This window comes from Aegilops tauschii, chromosome 4 (genome assembly GCF_002575655.3).
Source record: "Aegilops tauschii subsp. strangulata cultivar AL8/78 chromosome 4, Aet v6.0, whole genome shotgun sequence".
NCBI lineage: Eukaryota > Viridiplantae > Streptophyta > Magnoliopsida > Poales > Poaceae > Aegilops > Aegilops tauschii.
The window spans coordinates 62,347,392-62,366,317 of NC_053038.3; positions in this window are offsets into that span (position 1 = coordinate 62,347,392).

The window sequence follows — 18,926 nt, forward strand, 5'->3', positions numbered from 1 at the left end:
AAATATCACACAACACCTCTTTGGGCCACATGCATGCACAGGGTGGTTATCCTAGCTAGGACACTCACGTGTGACGCTTCCATCTATGGGCCCACGAGGCCATCGTCGATGCATGCATGCATCACTTTGACCTACATCGGGAGAGGTTAATTAATTTCACCATCGATGAGGATTCTTTTGGATTGTACATATTACAGCAGGAGCATATAGTATGCGGTGAAGAGGGGGGAAGGGGACCATCATATGTAGTACGCTTCATGAACCTCGCTCTGTGTGGGTGCATGGTTTACGGTTTTTGAGGCATGTGGCACATCAAAGTTGTGCATTTTTTGGTATTCAACATATATACGTTTGGCCCACATGCAAAGCGGTGGTGGTTGTCCTCTCGCACCCACTTAAGCGGTTATCAGCGATATCAATGCTTTCCATCTGTGGGCCCGCTTGGTCCATCACTACTTTTTGCCTGACAACACAAGAGAGGTTAATTTGACTTAGGAGGGGATTATTTTTTTTGCTTGTAATACGGTATATATATATAGTTAATGCTCTGGGATGACACGCATGATACAGTTTGAGCACACACACATGCATGTGTACGCATGAATCCCTCCCATCGAGTCGAAGTGGCTAGTACAACGACACGTCATGAATCGATCTCGCTCTGTGTGGGGAGCTAGTGTATGATTTTTTGACGCACTCGCCACATCAATGTTGTGAAATAGTATTCAAAATGCATGCACGCATCACCTCCATACATATTCATGTAGTGGTTGCCTTCAAACGGTACACTCCCTCGCGTGGTTATCGGCGACAAGCCTATATATCCGTGGGCCCGCGTGGACATCCATGATCACCTTGACCGACAAAAAGATAGGTTACCATGGCGGATTCTTCATTTGGTTTGTGTTATCGTAGTATAGGTCATGGTGAGATTCAGACATAATTAAGTTTGAGCGCATATACTATGCACGCATGCATGCATGAATCCCCGTCGTTCGAACACGGTGCCACATCAAAGTTGTTCCATTGTTACTCAAAAACACACCTCTCCATACATATGTTTGGGCCACACGCATGCAGTGGTTGTCTTTGGGGACTAGCTACTTGCGTGATTATTGGCGAGCTAGCCCATCTCTGGGGTCGCATGGACGGCCATCACTTTGACCAACAACAAGAGAGAGGTTGTACGACCAAGGTGGATTATTCTTGGTCCATTTTACGATCCATCTTGGTGAGAGATGCCTCTCTGGCCCGCCGACTGAAAGTGTGTGTGCGGGGGGGGGCTGCTACTTCGCACTTTGCTAGGTGAACCTCGGTTGGAGGGCCATGCATTCATAGCTTAGGATTCCCTTTGTGGCGACACGGGGGGGTGCTGCTAGTTGCTACTTCGCACTTTGCTAGGTGAACCTCGGTTGGGAGGGGGTGGCATGCATTCATAGCTTAGGATTCCCTTCGTGCTGACACGAGGGAGGGAGGGCTGCTAGCTACTTCACACTTTGGTAGGTGAACCTCGGTTGGGGGCATGCATTCATAGCTTAGGATTCCCTTCGTGCCGACACGAGGGAGGGGGGCTGCTAGCTACTTTGCACTTTGCTAGGTGAACCTCGGTCGGGGGGCGTGCATTATTAGCTTAGGATTCCCTTCGTGCCGACATGAGGGAGGGGGGCTGCTAGCTACATCGCACTTTGCTAGGTGAACCTCGGTTGGGGGGGAGGGGGCATGCATTCATAGCTTAGGATCCCCTTCGTGCCGAAACGAGGGGGGGTGGGTGGGGGCAAGCAATACCGTGCACTTTGCGAGATAGGTGCCACATCGAAGTTGCATTTGGTATTTTAAAATCAAACCACCCTTTTCATACATAAATTTGGTCCACATGCAAGTGTGTTCGTGTTCTGACCCTCTCCCGCGTCATATTTCGCCAAATTTATGAACATTAGACAATTCGGATGACGCAACAGATACGGTTCACTCAAACTAACCGTGTGCCATGCCGGTGCCCCTGTCACGCACACATCCGCACAATACATTGGGCTCCACGAGGCTTCCCCTCTCAAAAATATCTACCCGCCTGCAGCTTTTTTCTGTTTGATAACACACGGTTATTGTGTTTCGACCATGTGGGATGTTTCTTGTTCCCAATCCCGCCTGCATCCCTAGAAAATATCTGCCCGCCTCGAGGGTTTTTCTGTTTCATAACACACGGTTGTTATCTCCGGACCGTGTGCGATGTTTCTTGTTCCCAATCCCGCCTGCATCCCTCAAAAATATATGCCCGGCTCGAGCGTTTTTCTGTTTCATAACACACGGTTGTTATCTCCGAACCGTGTGCGATGCACCATCATCAAAAATTTCAATAGCCCCGGCATTTCACTCCCGCGTAGTAAAATTTTCAGTACCCGCGTCATTTCCTCAAACACCCCCCGCCCCCCTCCACACACACACACACACACACCAAAACCTCCTCGGTCGTGCGCACACACACACACCCCCTCCCTTGCTTGAAACCCTAGCAAGGTCCCCGCCGCCACTGCCGCAAGTCCTCCATTGTCAGCATCTGCCGGTTTGCCCGTGCAGCTTACCCACCGATCTCCATACCCAGGCCGCCCTATGTTTCTTAGATGACGCCTTCCAAATGCCCCCTTTCCCATAGATCCCCATCCCCCACTCCAGAGCATCGCAGCCTAAGCCTGGCTACGCTCCCGTGGAGCTCGAGGAGCGACTGGCCCAAAAGAGGTGTATCGCGGTCTCTTCGCCCGACGTCGCCGAGGAAGCTGACGACCATTACTAGCGACAGGCACTCAAGCAGCGGGCTAGAGTATGCGGGCATGTCTCGGCCGCTAGCTATGACATCGAGGTCATTGACAGCGGCAGCCTGAGGCTAGCTATGTCGCAGGTTAAGTGGCCCACCCCCAACCCCTCGGGTTCAACCGCCGTCGATCTCATCCATGGCCCCGCTGCTTATCTCCTCTGGCTCACTGTCAACAATTTGCCATCCTACATCGCCATCGAGCCCCTTTTTCCATTTCTGAAGGACACTCTCTGCGATGCTGGCTTGGGATCCACAGCTTCCAAGTCAGACCTCATCGACGGTGACCACGAGGAGGGCACCCTCTCCGGCTCCTCCAAGGGGAAAGAGCCCATATGCTCTTCCAAGGGGAAAGCGCTCGTCTGCGACATCAGGGAGGGCACCCTACAGCCATGATCTTCCAAGGGGAAGGAGCCCATCTGCGACAACATGGAGCGCATCCAGGGTCCGTGCTCTTCCCACGGGAATGAGCCCATCTGTGACAAGTGAGGAAACCCATGATTTATTTTGTCGTGCCTCTTCATAGGGGGAAAACCATGATGTGTTTTGTCGAGTCCCTTTTGTAGTGTAGTGAGAATATGTACGGTTTAAATTGCTATATCCGGTTGTTTGCAGTATGCCTTGTTTATTTCAGTTGTTCACAATGTGATGCTCTATATGTGCAATTATTTATTGTGCAGTACATTTCATCAATCTAGTTTTAAACATACAGATAGGAATGCATATATTTTCTTGCTGTTAAGCCTATTATAGCTAGCATATGCCTCTTTTAAAGTTTTTTGATTGTTCGGTTGTTTGTAGTTAGCATATGTCCGGTTTCAAATGCTATCTTTGGTTGTTCGTAGTATGCCTTATTTATTCCAGTTATTCACGACGTGATGTTCTATATGTGCAAGTATGAATTGTGCGGTTCAATTTCATCACTACCAGTTTCAACAATACCACTATGAATGACTACATTTGGTTGCTGCATCTTGTAGTTAACACGCCTTTCCATTTTTACTTAACAATAAACAGTGTACTTAGACCGGCACAATACCAGTTTGAATGACTATGTTTGCTTGTTGTTAAATGTTAGGCATGTTGCAGTTAACACACCTTTCCACTTGTTTTGCTTTACTAGCGTGCTTAAACCAGCACACTGAAGCTATCTTTTGGAGATTAGTCTGCCATGGATAATTTTGGTTGATGTTTAGCATGTTGTGCTTAACATGCTTCTCGATGTACCTACACAGGACAATTTTGGGAACGACTGTTGTTTTCCATCGAGGTTAGTTTCATCCCATGGCTTATATATGCTCACTATTCAGGATATCGGTAGCTGGTACCATATAGGTCGGGGGCTGATAAGGGACTAATCGGTGAATCGGACTTTTAACTGAATATATCTGTAACCCATTTATCGTTAGGTTAACTAGGGCCATATGTAATATATCTGAGGCTACATAGCAACATGCACTGTACTTAATGTCTAAACATGCAATCCTAGGCTACATAGCAACAAGGAAGAGTGTTACATTAATGTTCTGATGATGTCTAGATATACGTAAAAGAGCAACAGCAACAACAACAACAACAACACAGCCCTGTTTGGATACTCAACTTAGCTAGAGGTTAGAGTTAGTTTCTAGCTCATGACTAACCCTGAACTAACTCCATCCAAAGAGTTGTTTGGATGGCCGGGTTAGATTGACAATAAATGCACTAGGAGAACTAGCTCCAATTAGCACCTCTTGGGTTGGATAGTTTTTTGGGGTGGGTTATATATGCAACTAGCTCAAACTAGCCCTCATCTTTAGATATACTTTAGGGCTATTTGAGCCCGAACTAGCTCAAACTAACTGTAACCCATGGATACAATAGCAGTTAATCAGCCGATAATTTGTAAGAATGCACTAAACTCCTTCCGGCCCATAATATAAGATGTTAATTCATCTAATATGTGAGTATATTGGATGTTATAAGATATTATAAAAGAGTGTTGTACTACATCATTTTCAATTGTTGTTTAGCTTCTAATATTAACTTGGTGCTTTTAGGTACATATGTCATTGGTAAAGATCCGCGCTTCGACCCTTTCTGCGTATGGGGCAATGAGATATCGATGAACTAGCATCAAGTGAGGAAGCTGATAAAGATTGTCAGTAAAGTGGGTCCAAAGATGGCAATTAAACTATTTGGTTACACTTTATCCAAGACAACAGCGAACTGCAGGATGGTAAGTAAGAACTCTACAGCCTTCTTTTTACTGCCCATAATGAGTTGTGTTAGATGACAATGTCTGAATCTTTTTCCTTTGCAGTGGTTGCCAAAGCAGTTTACTCAAGATTACCTCTCAAACTACATGATTGGTGGGCATGCAAAGGTTAAAGTATTTCTACCAGAACACGATGATTATCTAGATGTTTTCATGAAGACCGTGAAGGATGGGCGGTCAGCCATCACAAGGGGTTGGACTAGAGTCGTGTGTGTCTTCTGCATGGAGGAGGGCACAATATGGGCATTCCGCTTCACCTTGTTTAGCAACCAGAATGTATTTCACCTCTTTCTTTACCGTCTTTAATAGTACAAGTATACAACTGTGGTTCATCATTCTTTATTTGGTTCTTATGTAATTCTTGAACATATGTACTTATGAATCGAATAATGCATTGGTTGTTTGAACCTGATGGATATGAACAAAGCTGTAGCATACATTCAAATTCAAATTCAAATCCGGTACAATTGGAAGTAGCAACAATTAAATTACGGTGAAATTACACTCTCCAGGTCGTTACGGCACACATGGTTGGTAAAAACAAACGTTTGCGATATACACCATAATCCGAGACGGTTCACAGAGAGGAAACGTGTGCAAGCATGTACACAGTTGCCGTTTGCAAAGCGTGTGTGATGTCAGACACTATCACAAACGGTGCGGGCAAACTAAACGTTTGTGTTAGTTGCCTTATCGTACACGATTCGCAACCATGAACTATTTCTGATGAAGTATGCATCGTAAATGTTGCACCACAGAATAGCGTGTGCGATTGTTGTCGTGTACGACGATGTTACAACGGTCCGACGTTTCGTAATCCTGTCCGACACTCGTACGACAATTAGCTAATCTTCTTAATTAGTTATCGCATACGGTTTGGGAAAAGCGAATGTGTGTGATTGTATGCTTATCATACACGTTCTATAATAGTGAACCGTTTGTGATGGGCCGCGCATCGTAAACATAGCACCACAGAATACTGACTGCGATGGAAATGCGAGCACAAACGAGTAGGAGTACTGTAGGGTCCCTATCCCCGATGGTTTCTAGGTCGTGTGGGAAGGACCCCCTATTGCCGTCACTCACTAGGCGACGGTTCCAAATGCCGTCGCTGAAAGGGGTTAAAAACCATTTTTATAGCACCGACGTGCACTAGTGTACCTTCCAATTCGAGAGAAGGTACAATTACCTCATCAAGTTCTACTTTCCTCCCACTCACTTCTTTTGAGAGAAACTCCTTCTCTAGAAAGGATCCATTCTTAGCAACAAAGATCTTCCTTCGGATCTGTGGTAGAAGGTGTACCCAACATTTTCTTTTGGGTATCCTATGAAGACACACTTCTTCGATTTGGGTTCGAGCTTATCAGGCTGAAGCTTTTTCACATAAGAATCGCAACCCCAAACTTTAAGGAAGGACAACTTAGGATTCTTGCCAAACCATAGTTCATACGGTGTCGTCTCAATGGATTTAGACGGTGCCCTATTTAATGTGAATGCAACTGTCTCTAATGCATAACCCCAAAACAATAGTGGTAAATCGGTAAGAGACATCATTGATCGCACCATATCTAATAAAGTATGGTTACGATGTTCGAACACACCATTACGCTATGGTGTTCTAGGTGGCGTGAGTTGTGAAACTATTCCACATTGTTTTAATTGAAGGCCAAACTCGTAATTCAAATATTCACCTCCACGATCAGATCGTAGAAACTTTATTTTCTTGTTACGATGATTCTCCACTTTACTCTGAAATTCCTTGAACTTTTCAAACGTTTAAGACTTGAGTTTCATCAAGTAGATATACCTATGCCTACTCAAATCATGTGTGAAGGTTAGAAAATAATGACACCTGCCGCGTGCCTCAACACTCATTAGACCACATACATCGGTCTGTATTATTTCGAATAAGTCATTAGCTCGCTCCACTGTTTCGGAGAACAGAGTTTTAGTCATCTTGCCTATGAGGCATGGTTCACAAGTATCAAATGATTCATAATCAAGTGATTCCAAAAGTCCATCTGCATGGAGTTTCTTCATGCGCTTTACACCAATATGACCAAAAAACGGCAGCGCCACAAGTATGTTGCACTATCATTATCAACTTTGCATCTTTTGGCATCAATATTATGAATATGTGTATTACTACGATCGAGATTCAATAAACCATTCAACTTGGGTGTATGACCATAGAAGGTTTTATTCATGTAAACAGAACAACAATTATTCTCTGACATAAATGAATAATCGTATTGCAATAAACATGATCTAATCATATTCATGCTCAATGCAAACACCAAATAACATTTATTTTAGGTTCAACACTAATCCCGAAGGTAGAGGGAGTGTGCGATGGTGATCGTATCAACCTTGGAATCACTTCCAACACACATCGTCACTTTGCTCTTAACTAGTCTATGTTCATTCTGCAACTCCCGTTTCGAGTTACTAATCTTAGCAACTGAACCAGTATAAAATACCCAGGGGTTGCTACAAAACACTAGTAAAGTACACATCAATAACATGTATATCAAATATACCTTTGTTCACTTTGCCATCCTTCTTATCCGCCAAGTTTTTTGGGGCAGTTCCACTTTTAGTGATCATTTCCTTTGCAGTAGAAGCGCTCAGTTTCAGGTTTGGGTCTAGCTTTGGGCCTCTTCACGGGAGTGGAAACTTGCTTGCCATTCTTCTTGAAGTTCCCTTTCTTTCCCTTGCCCTTTTACTTGAAACTAGTGGTATTGTCAACCATCAACACTTGATGCACTTTCTTGATTTCCACCTTCGCCGATTTTAGTATCGCGAAGAGCTCGGGAATCATTTTCGTCATCCCTTGCATATTATAGTTCATCACAAAGTTCTAGTAGCTTGCTGATAATGACTAGAGAACTCTGTCAATCGCTATCTTATCTGGAAGATTAACTCCCACTTGATTCAAGCGATTGTAGTACCCAGACATTCTGAGTACATGCTCACTGGCTGAGCTATTCTCCTCCATCTTGTAGGTAAAGTATTTGTCAGAGGTCTCATACCTCTTGACACGGGCATGAGTCTGAAATACTAATTTCATCTCTTGGAATATCTCATATGCTCCATGGCGTTCAAAACATTTTTGAAGTCCCGGTTCTAAGCCGTAAAGCATGGCACACTAAACTATCAAGTAGTCATCATACCGAGCTTGTCAAACGTTCATAACGTCTGCATCTGCTCCTGCAATAGGTCTGTCACCTAGCGGTGCGTCAAGGACATAATTCTTCTGTGCAGCAATGAGGATAATCCTCAGATCACGGACCCAGTCCGCATCATTGCTACTATCATCTTTCAACTTTTCTCTTGGAACATATCAAAAAAATATAGGAGCTATATCGTGAGCTATTGATCTATAACATAGATATGCAAATACTATCTGGACTAAGTTCATGATAAATTAAGTTAAATTAATCAAATTACTTAAGAACTCCCACTTAGATAGACATCCCTCGAGTCATCTAAATGATCACGTGATCCATCTCAACGAAACCATGTCTGATCATCACGTGAGATGGAGTAGTTTTCAATGGTGAACATCTCTATGTTGATCATATCTACTATATGATTCACGTTCGACCTTTTGGTCTCCAGTGTTCCGAGGCCATTTCTGTACATGCTAGGCTCGTCAAGTTTAACCCGAGTATTCTGCATGCAAAACTATCTTGCACCCGTTGTATGTGAACGTAGAGCTTATCACACCCGATCATCACGTGCAACGGTACATACTCAGGGAGAACACTTATACCTTGAAATTTTAGTAAGGGATCATCTTATAATGCTACCGCCGTACTAAGCAAAATAAAATGCATAAAAGATAAACATCACATGCAATCAAAATATGTGACATGATATGGCCATCATCATCTTGTGCCTTTGATCTCCATCTCCAAAGCACCGTCATGATCTCCATCGTCCCCGTCTTGACACGTTGATCTCCATCGTAGCGTCGTGGTCGTCTCGCCAACTATTGCTTCTACAACTATTGCTAATGCATAGTGATAAAGTAAAGCAATTACATGGCGTTTGCATTTCATACAATAAAGCGACAACCATAAGGCTCCTGCCAGTTGCCGATAACTTTTACAAAACATGATCATCTCATACAATAATGTATATCACATCATGTCTTGACCATATCACATCACAACATGCCCTGCAAAAACAAGTTAGACATCCTCTACTTTGTTGTTGCAAGTTTTACGTGGCTGCTACGGGCTTCTAGCAAGAACCGTTCTTACCTACGCATCAAAACCACAATGATGATTTTATCAAGTTTGCTGTTTTAACCTTCAATAAGGATCGGCCGCAGTCAAATTTGATTCAACTAAAGTTGGAGAAACAGACACCCGCCAGCCACCTTTATGCAAAACTAGTTGCATGTCTGTCGGTGGAACCGGTCTCATGAACGTGGTCATGTAAGGTTGGTCCGGGCCGCTTCATCCAATAATACCGCTGAATCAAAATAAGACATTGGTGGTAAGCAGTATAACGATCACCGCCCACAACTCTTTGTGTTCTACTCGTGCATACACTACAAAAAAATACACTTCCGTGATGATACGTGTTTGTCACAGTAGGTCGTGTTTTTTGTCATGCATGTACATCCATGACGATTTTATGACAGAATCAAGATAGTCATACATGTGCTGTCGTAGAAGTGTTCCATGACATTACCAAAATTATCATCACGGAAGTGTCCACTTCCATGACGATAAATCGCGCGTCACAAAAGTGCTTTCGTAAAGGGTGACCGACACGTGGCATCCAACGTAACGGAACGCCGTTAAGCTATCGGGTCGGGTTTTGGATCCGATAACCCGTTAACAGCCCTGACCAATGGGAAATTTCCACGTGTAAAATTCTTATTGGCCGGACGAAACACGTGTCAGCTCGTCAGTGGGTTAGATAGGCGCCTATGATATGTCGACACGTGCCACGGCCCACCACTGGCCCATTTAGCTTACAAAGCCGGCCCGTTTGACTTGGTCAAAAGTTAACGGGCTGGCCCATGAAAAGCCTGTTAACGGTCTCTTCGCAAATAGCCCATTTTACGGCCCATTAACTCACGGCCCGTTAGGCCCTAAAGGAAATCGGCCCAACAACGTCATGTGGGCCGTCGAATATAACACCAGCCCATTTCACTTTCGGCCCATGTATGGCCCACGACGTCTTTCGGCCCATATGAGGCCTTCGTATCTTTCGGCCCTTTACAGGCCCACGGTGACTCTAGCCCATAATGAACAGTAATTTTCTTTATACCCGTTAACGGCCCGTGATTTACATGGGCCGTTTCCAGCCCGTGTTAGCTTTTGGCCTATTGACGGCCCATACGTTCTTGGGCTCCTTTTCGGCCCTCGATTACTTCCGGCCCGTTACTGGCTTGTTCCCCTAATGGGCCAAATTCGGCCCATGGCAAGAGTCGGCCCGTTACTGGCCTGTTCCCCTAATGGGCCAAATTCGGCCCATGGCAAGAGTCGGCCCGTTACTGGCCTGTTACCCTAATGGGCCAAATTCGGCCCATGGCAAGAGTCGGCCCGTTTCTGGCCTGTTAACCCGTTGCGCCATTTCCAGCCCGTCCTATATTGTGGCCCATTAATGACCTGTTATGCATGTGATAGAATTAAGCCTTTGTTGTCCTACGGCCTGTTACCGTGCTGGGCCGACACCAATTACGCCCGATCACGGCCCATGTAGACCCATTTATCCGACGGCCCGAGGCCCACCGGTTACAGGCCCATTTATCGACGGCCCGTAGGAGACCCATGGATCCTACGGCCCGTATATGGCCCATGGTAGTTGCGGCCACTAGCAAACCAGGGAAAAAGAAGACTAGGAAATAAATAAGGCCGAAACTAACGCTAGGCTATTAAGGCGATTGCACAGATTATATCCACTCGGCATCAAAGATTGCCACCAGTGCAAATATAGGGAACACCCTACACTATACAAAAATGGCTTGCTGTTTTCTTCAGCCGGTGGCTGCACGTTAAGAATAAATTTTGTATCACACCAAAACAAATTACAACTATATAACAAAAGGAAGGTTGGCATAAAACTTAACAGTCTAGCAGATAAATGCACCACCAGAAGTTCAGAAGCTCAGTTCATTTGACCTGACTGTTACGTTTTCATGCTGTATTGTCCGATGGAGCACCATAACCCTCGCCTTCATTTCCCCTAGGCTCCTGAACAACATAGCAAATGTCTGATAGTCTGGTTTCAAAACCATGCATATCTTGACGACATTGAGCAATGTTTCTCCTTGTTTCACAAAGGGTCTCTGTTAGGGAATGGACTTGTGTCTGGAGCGCAGATACAACATTGCTTTGAGCTTGCATATCTTGATCATGAGGCAGTTTGGACAATATTGCCTTAACAACCAACCCAGTATTACGCAGGAACGTGCTTTTGGCACTGTTAGTGGACAGGTACTGGCCCACTGCGGCAAGAGCTGACATTGCGGTTATAGTTGCCTCGCCACCTTCAGAAGGTGGCGGTTCCACCATTTTTTCCATAGCTCGCTGAAAAGTTGAGGTTTTACATTAGTAGTACCAGAACAGAAGATATTAAGGAGGCAGCAAAACCAAACAAAATAGCTTTGGTCTATATATAGAACTTATTCTGGTGAACCCATGTAAAATATTAGTTGTATTTTATTGCAAAGTACATAATAAAACCAGGTTCCAAACATATGACCATGTACCATCGCTAATGTATTGTCTATTTCTTCACATTGTATTGAGGGCTAAGGATAAAGAGACGAAGTTTATAATACGGTAAGCATAGTATGACATCATTCATATCACAAAACAACTGAGAACAGACAAACAGGCAATTGTAACGTTGTGTGGGCAAGTCCAGCATGGAACTAGATTACGGGTCAAGATCAAAAAAAAATCACTCCTCTCTTTTAAACCTTGTAAGGTGCAATGATACGCTAAGACAATTGTGTATAAAATTGAAAAGAGTAATAGACATTGGCTGCAAACCATGCAGTTCAAGGCACAAGTCAGAGTAAGTAGTAGTTAAAAGGCATGAGGATTAAGGACTTACAACAGCGGCTTTGACTGGTGTAGTCATGCCCTTCTTCTTGCTGGTGTGACAGTCCTTCAAGATTTCCACAGCATTTGGTTCAGGTACTTTTTGGTCCTTGCGGGCTTTCCTCTGCATTTCGAACAAGTCAATATAGATCTGATAATATGGTATAGCGAAAAGCGTGAAACAGCAGCTAATTACAAGAGCCTCGCAGTGTGCAATATAGCTACGAGATCCTGTCGTTTGTTGGAATTTCACTTTCGTACGGTTGGCCTTGTTCTTTGAACAGTTCACCTACAAGAAGATAGATTTGTGTGGCACATGCGTAAATAGGACTTCAACATGTGATCTGATCACATATATATAATGTACCTGATACTTCGGATCAGACCAGTGTTTAACAAGGCCCCTCCAGTCTTCATCCGATATATTTTCCACTGGAGATGTTTGGGAAAGTTCACTGTTAGCCTTGCCTTCAAAGTGAGTTTTCCTCAAGTTATACCGATACTGTCGCAGAGCAGACTTGAAAACATGGGTGCAAGCTTGTCTGGTTGCATCATCTTGGCTATCCAACTTGAACCTCATCTGTTGAAAATTATGGGAGTCTCATTATCAGCAACCTAGAAAGTATGGGACAGAGCAAGACGATATTACTAGTTTCCATACATAACCATACTTACAGATAAATGGTCGAGGAAGGTGTTGAACTGGGTTTTGTCTTTGTCATTCCTGTACTGAATCCATGTTGGGAGGATACGTACATGACACCTAACGGCAACCGCTGCCTCTGATACTAACTTGGCTGACTCTGTAGCATCATGTGGCCTTTTTAAACTTGCCTCAAAACGGATCTCCATTCTTCCTCCTCTAGATTTAGTTAACCTATCGAGCATTATCCTTGATGTTTGTTTCCTCTTGCGCCTAGGTGCTAGTCCAACAACGAACATAGGAAGTGTTAGTGTACATCAAACTGTGAGACTACATATAAAGAAGCATGCAACTGTAACTTGACTCCAGCAACTACCTTCTTGCCGTTGAAGCTCACAAGGTTCATCTGATATTGCCAACTCGTCTTGTGTCAAGAGTGCTTGGGAAGTAGTGTCAGGTGGCAAGGGAGCTTGGGAACGTGCTGCTAGCTCAGTTGACGCACGAGTAAGTCGTGCAGCTGGTAGTACTGTGGTAGGTGTTGCAAGAACTAGGGCTGTCTCTGCTTGTTTGGTGGCAGCTATTTGTTTTTGTTTGGCTTTTTTGCAACTCGTGTAGCATGGGATGCCGTGTTTGTAGAATTTTCTGCTGGACTTTGACCTTCTATCGCACCATCAGTACCAGCAGAACCTGCAGGATTCATCCGCTTCTCATTCCCTACCATTCTGTGTTTCTTCCTCTTTCTCTGTGCCATGTTAAGTCAAGCCGACAAGAAAAATGAATAACAATTTAGTTCTTCAGAACAAATTGATGCGTGATGCAGACGAACTGAACTTTGATGTTAGACAATCACATGATAGGAGGATGTAATATGTATGAAAAACAGGACGGAAGAGATAACCAGAACTATGATGTGTAAACTAAGAAGAAGACATTTCACCAAATTAGAAGCAATGCAATGGAAGGTAGACACCATATGAAAGATGCTACAAATATCGCTCTGCCAAGTTAACAGTGTCTCATCATAAATGGCATTTAAACAAATGTGAAGCAGTACAAGAAATAAATCATATGCAAGATGCAAACAACATCACACTACCATGTTAGAGGTCTCTCGTCATTAGTGCCATTGCATATTCACAGCATTGCATATTCACAACTTATGATGTGTAAACTAAGGAGAAGGCATTTCAACAAATTAGAAGCAATGAAAGCTAGACACCATATGAAAGATGCAACGAATATCACTCTACCAAGTTAAAATTGTCTCGTCATAAGTGCCATTTCAACAAATTAGTAGTACAAGCTAGAAAAGAATGTGAGATGTAACCTATATCACACTCCGAAGTCAAACGTGTCTTATGATAAGTGATTGTTGCAGGTTACACAACAGTAGTAATTTGATGTAAGAACATGGTGTGATAGACAGATATTGTATGTTCTAGAAACAGGAACACGTGTCTTATTCAAGTATAATGTGTAAAGTAAGCAGATGGAATTCAACAAAATTAGAAGCAATACAAGCTAGACATCACACATAACATGCAACCATTACTGACAAGTAAAACCGACAAGAAAAAGCAATAAAATTCTCTCTTCAGAACTCATTCATGCATGATACTGACAATCACTACTTTGATGTAAGGCAAACACATGATACCAGGATGGAATATGTACGAAAAACAGGACGGCATGGCATGTTCACAACTATTTGTGTAAACTAAGCAGAAACCATTCCAGCAAATAAGAAGCAATGCAAGCTAGACACCACATGAAAGATGCAACCAATATGACTCTGCCAAGTTAAAAGCGTCCCATCATAAATGGAATTTCAACAAATTAGAAGCAGCGCATGCTATAAATCATATGAAAGATGCAACTAATATCGCACTGCATATACTAAAGGTGTCTCGTCATGTTGATTGATGCGGGATACAAAAAAACAATAGTTTTATGTAAGGACATGCTTAATAGACAGATGCACTATGTACTAAATACAGGAAGGCATGTCACATTAACAGGTATAATATATAAGCTAAGCAGACTAGCACATGCAGTTTAACCAGATTGGAAGAATTACAATCTAGACACCATATGCAACATGCAACCACATATCACGCTGCCAAGTTAGAGCAAGCACATGCGATGCTAGTGTAGGGGAAATGCTGTAATCAACTACAGAGCTACGTTCACTATCTTCATCTAGCATTTCTGTTTCTTGAGAATCATGTCGGGAGGCTGATGCTGCATTCTTTAAATGAGGAGTAGTCCCCTTGCCTGCCTGCCTCGTCATAAGTGATTGATGAGCGATACACAAGAACATTAGTTTGATGCAAGAACATGGTTAATACACAGATGTACTAGTATGTACCAAAAACAGAAAGGCATGTCATATTCAAAGGTATAATGTGTAAGCTAAGCAGATGCAATTTAACCAAATTGGAAGCAATACAAGCTAGACATCCGGCTGGAGTGGTGAGCATGATCATCTAGGACCTGAGAGCCTAGTGGGAGGCGGGCTGCTTCGCCACCATCGCAGCTTTTTAGTTGGCTTCCAGGTGATGCCTATCTTTGCTGGGCTTGTCACTGGCTCGGCCAGTGCCCTGACTAGCTATTTGTCTTCTGGTGCTCACGGGATGGTGGTTCATGTAAAAAAATATCTTTCCTTATCTTACCGACTTCGGCCTTTCGAATACAAGCTAGACACCATATGGAACATGCAACCACATATGACACCGAGAAGTTAAAGCAAGCACCTGGGATGGTGGTTCATTGCGAGCGAGGTCATCAACTCCAGAGCTACGTTTACTGTCTCCATCTGCTGACACTGCACCCTTTATAGCGCTGTAACGTGTCTTGCCTACCCGCACACGAAGCTGGAGCGACTTCTCTCTTTTCTTTTTGGCTTCTCTCCTGGCAGCAGAGTCTGAAATACCCTTGCATAAAAACACAATAGTGAGAGTAAGGGTGAAGTGTGTGCAGAACTAGTGCACTGTAAAAGTAGCAGATAGCAGGTGGCTGAAAAATAAATGACAGGAGACATATGATAGCTCTACAACATTGCATGGCAAACAAAATTAGATTCTACTTCGTATGATTTTGTAATATATGAGCACAGGAAATGCAGGTACTCCTCCAGCACACCACCACATGTGGTCATATCTAAGATAACAGTCGACTGAAAATAAATAGGTCAGTCGATTTTTTTAATGAACCGTCCGATCTATAAGGAACGGGCAGATGGCCTTCGTCTACCTCCCGCCAGTCACTGTTGACGATCTTTCTCGAACCGCCAGCGACCACCGGCCCAGACCCCTGCCTCCGCCGCCCCGCCCTCCCATCGACCTCACACCACCGTCGTGCTTGGCAGCGCCCCCAGGCCATCCCTTTAATCCCAGCCGACCTCCAGATCGGGCGCCAGTAGCTCTAGGCCGCACACACCCCTAAGATAAACACCAAGGCGCTGCTTCCCCGGCGTAATAGGCATACTAGCGCCTGTTATGTCGGGGAATGCTTCCGTTAATTGGGAATCAACTGGCCAGAAATTGAAATTCAGAGGGGGCGATGGACCTCTAGCTAAGGTGAAATAGTATATGAGGAGAAACCTTGTGCATCGCGAGTTACTAGGAACATCTAGTATCAAGAAGAAGCGGTCAACTAGTGTCTTCTGTGGGATGAATACCGTCCAAGCAGAGACGTAAGATTTGCACGAATAAGGGAAGAGGAGTACCTTTTTCGGTTGCCGGTGTGGTCACCTCCACATGTCGCGCCGATCTTCTTCTTTTTACCGGGGAAACCGATGTTCTAGAGGGTGCAGGCTTGGACGAACCCATGGCCAAATTGTTGACTGTGTTGTCGTGGCCGTATGTCGGCGGAGGGGAAGCAGATCCGAGGCAGCGAAGGACGGCGTAGCAGGAACAGCTCCGGTGCGGTGGAGGGTGGCGAAGTTGGAGCGGCAGCGGTGAGGCGCAGGACGGCGTGGTTGAACTGACTCGGGTACGGACAGCTCGGCCTCGGCTTCAACTACTAGCCGTGGAGGGCGTTGCGGTTGAGGTTGCGGTGGACGACGACGTCGGGGTATCGGCTCCGGCGTGATGGAGGAGGGCGGCGGTTGATGGGTGGGATGCGGTGGCGGACGGAGGACGCCGGGGTTTCGCGGCTGGTGGAGAGGTAGTTTTGGCGCCCACGGAGTACGAATGGGGAATCGGACGGGTGGGGGGGAACCATGTTTCGGTCTGGGACGCGCTTGTTTTTGGCTTTTTTGAACAGAAGATGGGACGTGCTTGTTTGAAATTTGGGGAAAGTACAAACTTTGCCCCCCTCTTAAATTTCGGACCTACTTCGGGTCGGGGGTAGGATGGTAATCCCAGGTGTCCAAAATAGTGGGCGGGAGCGATTTCGGCCGCGCGCATGTGTGCTTAGGCGGCCATTGTGTATGAATGTTTTTCGGATGCGGTTGCGTGGCGTCTAGATGAAGCTACAAACCTACCCCGGTTTAGACCTTTGGACGTCGGGCCGATAGGTTTCACGGGTCGGAGTTATTAGAAAATTAATTTCCTTGTACGACCAAACATTGGTCTCACGCGGTTTCAGGCGAGTAGAGGCTCTTTTGGCGCTTCGTTCGAAATTTTGAAACACAAGCATTCATGTTTAGAGTACTCTTGAACTATGAGGATTGACCTAAATAGACAATGTTATTTTTGACCTTGTATGTTTGAAAACCTCATTAAATTATCCGCTTCTTTTTGAAATTTTGACACTTGAAAATCCTATAACTATGATTATTTTGGAATGGAGGAGCTAAATTTGAATCTATTTTGTACACGACTACATATGCTATTATGTACAAAATCAGAGCAAAGATTGGTGCCCCCATAATTTAGGTATGGTTTACAAATGCCATGATATCAAATTCAAATAATTGAATGGACTTCATGTTGAATTCGATTTTTTTAAACCACCTTAAGTTGAATTCAAATGTATGCTAGTTCATAGGTAGCTATTTATAATGTCCATTGTGTAACTTTCGTATGTATAATGTGCTTTACACACAAAACATGAACTATACTCACGTTTATATTCGATTGCTAAAGCGATGCATTGTCTGGAGTTCAAAATACTAACTATGTGGATCAATTGTGTCGAATAATAACATAGACATGCTCAAATTCGATAGAATCTAGATGTCTGATGGATCAATGACCGCTCCTTACGCGAATTGCAAATATCATGATCCCATCCTAATATTTGGATACAATTTATATCTTTAATCAATGTGTAGAGCAGTCTTTTACGTGTAGTTTCACTCTCCATCGGTGGTCTCTCACACATGCTCACACACTCTCTCCCGAGGTGTCTTTCTCGCACACATGCTCTAGATATAACCCTCCCTCCCTCTCGTAACCATTTACAACTGTTTTCACTAACCTATATCACAAGCACTCTTCCTCTCGCAAACATACACACGCACAATCCTCATCGACCCTTTCTATATACATGGACCTGCCTACGTGTCTCATGTACGCACATTATCTTTACGCCTGTCTCTCATGCATTGTCTCACACCTCTCTTCCTAATCGACGAGTATGATTCTAGCAGAGCATTCTGTAGGATGCCCCTTAAAGTTAGGTTGGATGAATAGTAATATCAGAGATAAAGGGGTTACCTTAGTCCGAGAACCTAGGGTTACAAATCCTAGCCGGCTTTGTCAGTGGACATAGAGTCCTTCACAATTCTGCTATCTTTGTCTTGTACGACTAGTCATCCATGGGTCTTCCTAAATGCGTCATGGGCCGACCAATGTGGCGCAGGTCGGAACCGAACGAAGGGCCTCACCTCGACCCACCGGACCTCACGCGGTGACACACCCTCTGCCCCCACGTCTCATTATCTTCTCACACCCACACATACCAACACAAACACCACACACAGAGAAAATTTCTCCTGGTGCCTCTATTCCCTCCCCCCTTGCATATACACACTCAAGGGAATGGAATCTCTTGTCGTGACGTCATATTCGTCTCTCTCTCTCTAGACCACTCTCATTTCTCGTGCTATCTCTCCCACGCCCCCCTCCCCCGTCGGCCCCTCTATCCATGCCTCTCTCGAATACGTAATACACACACATACCTCTCTAGGCCCCGCCAAATGCA